The sequence below is a fragment of the Lissotriton helveticus genome, chromosome 8, assembly GCF_964261635.1.
Source record: "Lissotriton helveticus chromosome 8, aLisHel1.1, whole genome shotgun sequence".
NCBI classification, from domain to species: Eukaryota; Metazoa; Chordata; class Amphibia; order Caudata; family Salamandridae; genus Lissotriton; species Lissotriton helveticus.
In genome coordinates this window covers 829,771,437-829,778,162 of record NC_136069.1, presented here as the reverse complement: position 1 = coordinate 829,778,162, position 6,726 = coordinate 829,771,437, and the positions used below count along the sequence as shown (strand labels likewise).

Below are 6,726 nucleotides of genomic sequence, written 5' to 3'. Positions count from 1 at the left end.
AGAAGGGCCCCTGAATTGATACTTATTATATACAGCCTGTAAGATAGTAAAAAATGCATGCTAGGAGAGGAGATGCAAATATAAATGTATTAGAAAAATACATAAAGAGGAGTGATATGCTTTTATTCATGCAAGGCTAGAAAAAATCCCCATACTGTCGAAAGCATTCATACACCACCAAATGGAAATAAACAATTCTGACATTAAACGTAAAGGTGACGATGCATTTGTATCATCACCTTGAGAAGGATCATCTAGGAATTGAGCCCAGGCCTCAGCACTTAAAAACCAGAAACACTCCACTAAAATAAGAGGCGTGTTGGTGCCAACAATTCTCAAAGTTAATGCTTGTTCTGGTTGAGCATTGAACCGAATGCAGGGCTCTTTTGAAAGTGAGGTCTGTGAATCAACATATACATCTACATGCCAATTATGTTATTGTTTTTAAGAGAATTCACTTTCTTGGAATGAGACTGCATGAACCCATCTTCAGGGCCTGGACAATTTCATGCAAAACGACAACTCTCAACATTGCAGCCAAGACAATATAACAACGGTTTCTGCCCGGTTTCGAACCGGGGACCTTTCGCGTGTGAGGCGAACGTGATAACCACTACACTACAGAAACAGATACCTACAGTTGATTCTTCTGTGATGAAACTGCTCAAAACAGGCTATTCCAAGGGCATCTGGTTTTAGATTTCTTTCATGCAACCTGCCCGACAGCCCTATCTGAACGCTTGTATATGACTTGCAAGTTCAGCATTTTTGGAAAATGCTTAAAGAGAAATGTTTCCTATTTGCTCAGGCAGGGCAAGGTTAAAAGCATGAGACTCTAGCATATATTCATCCACTACTGCAAAGAGAAAATTGATATTGGCTTTGAAATGCATACTTCAAAATTACTTTAAAAGAGCACCAATGAAAGGGCTCGTCCGGGATTTGAACCCGGGACCTCTCGCACCCAAAGCGAGAATCATACCCCTAGACCAACGAGCCGTCGAAAGGCCCTCACCTCTGAAAAGGTAATACCAGCTCTAAGCCCGCAATGAAGATCATGCTGGGGTCTTTTTCATGCTTGGTCTGTGAATACACATGAAATTCAGTGTCAACGTACCCTTTCTCAAACGATAGCACTATCATTTGTAAGTGTCCCTTTCATTTTGTCTCAGCATTGGACACGTCTTACAGGAAGTCAGCAGTTATTTATATATTTCTGCATTGGTTAGAGCCTAAAGAGAAAGAATAAAAAGCTGTTCATAACAACATAAACACATTTTGCTTTTTTCTCTCTAATACTAATTCCCTTTGTTTAAATCGGAATGCCAAGGTGAATAGCTGGGCCACAGATTCTGGCTAATTATCTATCTCTTGAATGCAAGAAGCAATAAAAACTGCCTAATGCAGGACTAAAGCATTCCTTGCATAGCCTCTAACATCATAACATAACTGAGCTGCTGGTAGCAAGTTAAGCAATACCTTCCCAAAATGAGAAGTACATGTGCTTATCCGCTCAATCAGCGCTCAAATATGTTCGATCAGGTGAGATATTGAAAAGGTGGAAAGGGCCCAAATGGTTGTCCCTTCCTTTTTAGGATGGGTCCTGCTGACTATTATAGGATTCCTTGTTAGAGTGGCCAGGGTCAGAGGAAAAACTTTCAACCCTTCTTAGTGTTCTCTCCAGAAGCAGGCATTTTCTGTGCCTTTAATTTCAGGCTTTTCCCAGCAGTCTCTGTTCTGCCTATGTAAATTAACAAAAGCAGTGCTTATCCCTCACTTGCTCTAATGTCCTTCCTGTCCACAAAGTTCTGCCTAAGTATGCCCTTTTTTCTTTTTCAGGGAAATTCTAAATGGTTTCTCTGTCCAGTCTGTGGCAGTAGAATGCTGCTTATGATGCCATGTTTTGTTGTATCACCGAGGTACAACTACAGAGGAATATATGAGTCTGAAGGACATGGAACTCTTCGATAACACATCACAATTTGTGACGCTTGCCACCCAAGCACTGCTTTCTGGTGCGCTGATGATCAGAACATTCTGCTCCTACAGGAAAGAAACGACCGCTTGTTTGAAAATAAAGTCTCTGTTTATATTATCGCTCTCTCTCTCCCTATATCTATCTATCTATCTATCTATCTATCTATCTATCTATCTATCTATCTATCTATCTATCTATCTATCTATCTATCTATCTATCTATCTATCTATCTATCTATCTATCTATCTATCTATCTATCTATCTATCTATCTATCTATCTATCTATCTATCTATCTACCTACCTACCTATCTATCTATCTACCTATCTATCTATCTATCTCTCTATCTATCTATCTCTCTATCTTTATATATGAATACATGCATACACATACACATAGATATGCCATATATTTCTTTGGATTTGTTTCAACCTCTTGCCATTTATTTGAGAATCCCTACTTTTCAAGTGACTGCAAATGAAGTCATCTCTGACACTTTTTGGCTGATGCAAGGTAACCAAAACTCATGACAACTTTTAATAAAAATCATTGTTTTTTTTGTTAACGTGCACTGTCAAACATGGGACCTTCACACGCCAGGTAAATATGATAACCAATACACAACAGAAGCAGATGCAGATTGCTTATCAATGTCGTGATAGAACAGTTGTGATTTGAGTAGAAGAAGGGCCCCTGAATTGATACTTATTATATACAGCCTGTAAGATAGTAAAAGATGCATGCTAGGAAAGGAGATGCAAATATAAATGTATTAGAAAATACATAAAGGGGAGTGATATGCTTTTATTCATGCAAGGCTAGAAAAAAATCCCCATACTGTCGAAAGCATTCATACACCACCAAATGGAAATAAACAATTCTGACATTAAACGTAAAGGTGACGATGAATTTGTATCATCATCTTGAGAAGGATCATGTAGGAATTGAGCCCAGGCCTCAGCACTTAAAAACCAGAAACACTCCACCAAAATAAGAGGCCTGTTGATGCCAACAATTCTCAAATTTAATGCTTGTTCTAGGTGATAGAGCGCGCAGGTCACCCAACTAATAATTTTACCATATGCACACTTGGGCCCATATAATTTTCAATTCACCATGCTCAGTTAATCAGGTAACCTACACTCTACTACTAGTAACCCAGTTCGTTCCTACCTATTTCCTATATACTTGACTTACCAATCCTTGTTACAGGTATCTATGATCACAATGGATCAGGGAGCTTGCTGAAAAGATAAGCAGTCAATAATACCAAAACCATTTATAACATTTGCACTCTTTATAATAACCACAAACTCAAGAAGTTTTGAAAACCGTTATCTAGTTCTCATCAAGGTCAGAAAGCAGAAAGTTTACAGCAAGCAAACTATCAATGATTAAAATCATGAATATCGTGTAACTATGCAAGAAATAGATTATGCCAACCATTTAGAACTCTAAAGGGAGGGTAAGAACAAGGAACATACTTGAAAAATAAACATATAGGAATCAGACTTTGAAAAATTGTATTTTCTAAAGGACGGGTGAAAATAAGGAACATACTAATGTGAAGTTTCAGAATTTAGACTTGGTATGGTATGACTAAAGAACGGGAAAAATAGGGACATGCTAGAATGTCACAGATTATGGTTTCCTAAAGGATGGGTAAGATAAGGAACATAAATCTATAATGACGAAACTGTGTTTCTCATGTAACTATAGGAAGGGTAAGAAATTGGAACACGCTAATAATTCAGAATAACCTCTTTAGTGTCCAGTAAAGGGAGGGTACAGAAAAGGAACATCTATTTATTTTGAGACTGTCTTTTACTCAACTATAAGGTAGGGGAAAAATGGAACATGCTAAGAAAGGCACTTTCACGACTTCAGTGTTTTATCACAAGGGAAAGGTAAAGAAAAGGAACATATGCAATTACGATTTAGCAAGATTTCAGGAAAGGATAAAGAAAAAGGATATAAGTGTGTTTCCCTCATAGATATATATATACCTAGAACGGTGTGGAGACCAATCCTGGCCACGGGTCAGTTAAGGACAGGAGGAAACCCCAAGGAATGCAGTCGCCAGTAGGCCAGCAGGTGCAGGATGGAAACCCAGGACAGGAAAACCAGATTAGGATCAGGACAGGACCACTAAAGTTGAGACCAGCACCCGCAGTTCAGTTGCTACGCCTGCGCTACACCTTCTCTGCAGCTATCAGTCAAAACCCCAATTGGGTTCTCGAATTCCCCAGCAAAGTGCTTCGCCAGCACTTAAGGTTTCCAAAGCCCCGATTGGGTCTGTGGAAATTACGGACAGAGTGCTCCGCAGCACCTCTGTTTCTCGATCAGCTATTGAGTGCGTTGGGTCAGTGACAGGTCAGCTATTCGGACAAGTCAGACAATTTCTCTAGCTAAACCTAGGCTAGTTATACTGTTTTCGGGTCAGTGTACCACCCCCCAAATGTTTCAAGTGTAAGAATCCCCAATTTCGATTGGTCAAAAGAAAGGACAGGTCATATCACCAACTAGGATTTGACTTTCTCAAGCCCATAATTTACATTTTCTGGGACCGCCCATCGAATTTCGGGTTCCCATGACATGTTCTTTACACATAACAATGGTGAATTTATTAATTTATACATTGTGATACATTGAGTACATTTCAGCTTCTTCTACTAGGTGAAGGTGCCTCTTCCCAGGCGTAATTTGGCTTGGACCACTGTGTTGGCTCGGGTTCAATGTCACAGAGTTCATCCTCTGGCTGAAGACTGTCATGCGCAGAAAGGCTGTTCAACATTGAGTATTTCCGTCCCTCATGCCCAAGGATTACGATACATGAAAAGTAAATAGAAACAGTTTTAAAACACAGAAAAAATGAATGCACTGTATACCAGGAATCCCTGTATTACTCCCATTACCTTATAATAACTATAGCATTAAGATTAATGCAGAACAAACAGCATAGCAAAAGCTGCGGTGCAAGCTTTGGGCCTTTGAGAACACAAAGCAGCCATCTTATTGCTACTGCGCAAGTGCAAAAGGTTTCCCCCCAGAACTACGAGTACGTCACATCACATGGGTATGACCGATGCATGCGCAGAAGAAATTCCTGCGTAGCAGCAGCCATTTTAGGTTGTAAGCGTATTACGATTAGTAAACACATAAGCAAACGTCTCTGGGTCACCCAATGTCAGAATAAAGGGCAAATTAATAAGACAAACAAGTTGATTAATACCATTAGGGTTATTTGAGGTTCATGAATTCAAGCAAGGCGCTTTACGTGCGAATCCTTGCTCCATCAATCCCCTCTTTGATGATATTTTATATCATCACAATTAATGGAACCAGATGCCAACTTTTCACATTTTACCCAATTCAATCTCTTTAAACATTCTGTTCAGCTTTTTCTCAGTATCTTTGTTAGGATGAGAATTTTTCACCCTTTTATAAATCTGATTATTTAATTCTTCTAATTCAAGCTCATCAACATTTCTTTTCACTCCTCTCTTGTTCACAGTGCATTTCTTTTTGTGTTTTCGACATTTGCAGCAGACAATTATTATGAACACAACTAAACTTATTCCCGCTATTGGCATCAGTATTTTGCTCACAAGACTTCTACCTAGGTTAGAAAACCAATTACCTACGACGGAGAGACCATCAGTAAGTCTCTTCCAAATTTGTAATGTTCCTCACATACCCTTTGATTTCCACACTTTTGTCAGGTATGTAAGTGCAACAATGTTGCTCTTTCAACATTCGGTACAAAAGGGGGTGGTAATGGACGGAGCATCTGAACCAATCAAACACTCACGCCCAGTCAAAAGATCTGGGTTTAATCCATCACCGTTCTTTAGCCCACTCTGCCACCCCAGTTCAGACATGGCTATATGCAAATCAGTCTGGCCCTGTGCCTCATGGGAACAGTCCAGCCCGAACTGCCAAGCCATGTCTTCCCTGGACCGGAAACAAGCTTCCGAGGACCGGTTTCAACATTCTGCAGACTCCGTTCTCTTTTGCCAATAAGGTATCAAGAGCAAGTCGATTCTGTAAAACCATAGATATGACCGCAACCAATTCGGTATTGACCATCAGGAAACCTCCAGCAGTGTCAGTAGATAACCGATCCACTACTGTTGACAATTTGCAAATTCTGTGTGTATTCAGAGCCACTCCCACTGTAGGTATCAATGCACTAAATATGTCACCTACTATTTCACCAACACTTTCTCTTCTAGTACGCACTAATTCATTAGTCTTTTCAGTGCTTCCAGTGATTTTTCCCACATGGTATATCTTTGGAAAGACAATACCAAAGTAACAGCTCCCGTACCAATGGTCGGGCAATTTGAATTAAGCCTTATTTCCACATATATAATAAATTCCAGGAAACACAGGCTCTGACCCATCTTTGAAACCCCAACTCCCAATTACCTTGTAATTGTGTTCGCATTCACTGGAACCAATGAATATATTGTTATAATAACTGGTTCTTTCTCTTTGAAGACAAAGTTTCCCTTTCTTTTCGAAATCCAGCAACATTGCAGCGTTAGCTCCACCATTTGAGGTGCTCCCTATGCTTTCTGCCCATTTAGGAATTTTCTGATTCTTGTCTTTGGCTTTCTTTTGGAAACTTTCTCTTCTTTTCTCTACCATATTTAGAAACTCTTTCTCCTTTTCGTGTAATGAACAGGTTAAGTTATCGTTGTGTGCATCATCTATATTTATTTTACTTACAGTTAGAAAATAATC

The 6,726-nt window shown here is 39.5% G+C and overlaps 2 non-coding genes across 2 annotated transcripts; both read right to left on the bottom strand.

Moving 5' to 3' along the window:
- Positions 1-555: 555 nt before the first annotated feature.
- Positions 556-628, bottom strand: TRNAV-CAC (transfer RNA valine (anticodon CAC)). Its single transcript has one exon. It is a non-coding gene; the product is annotated as a tRNA-Val (tRNA).
- Positions 629-927: 299 nt separating this feature from the next.
- Positions 928-999, bottom strand: TRNAP-UGG (transfer RNA proline (anticodon UGG)). Its single transcript has one exon. It is a non-coding gene; the product is annotated as a tRNA-Pro (tRNA).
- Between the last annotated feature and the right edge of the window lie 5,727 nt (positions 1,000-6,726).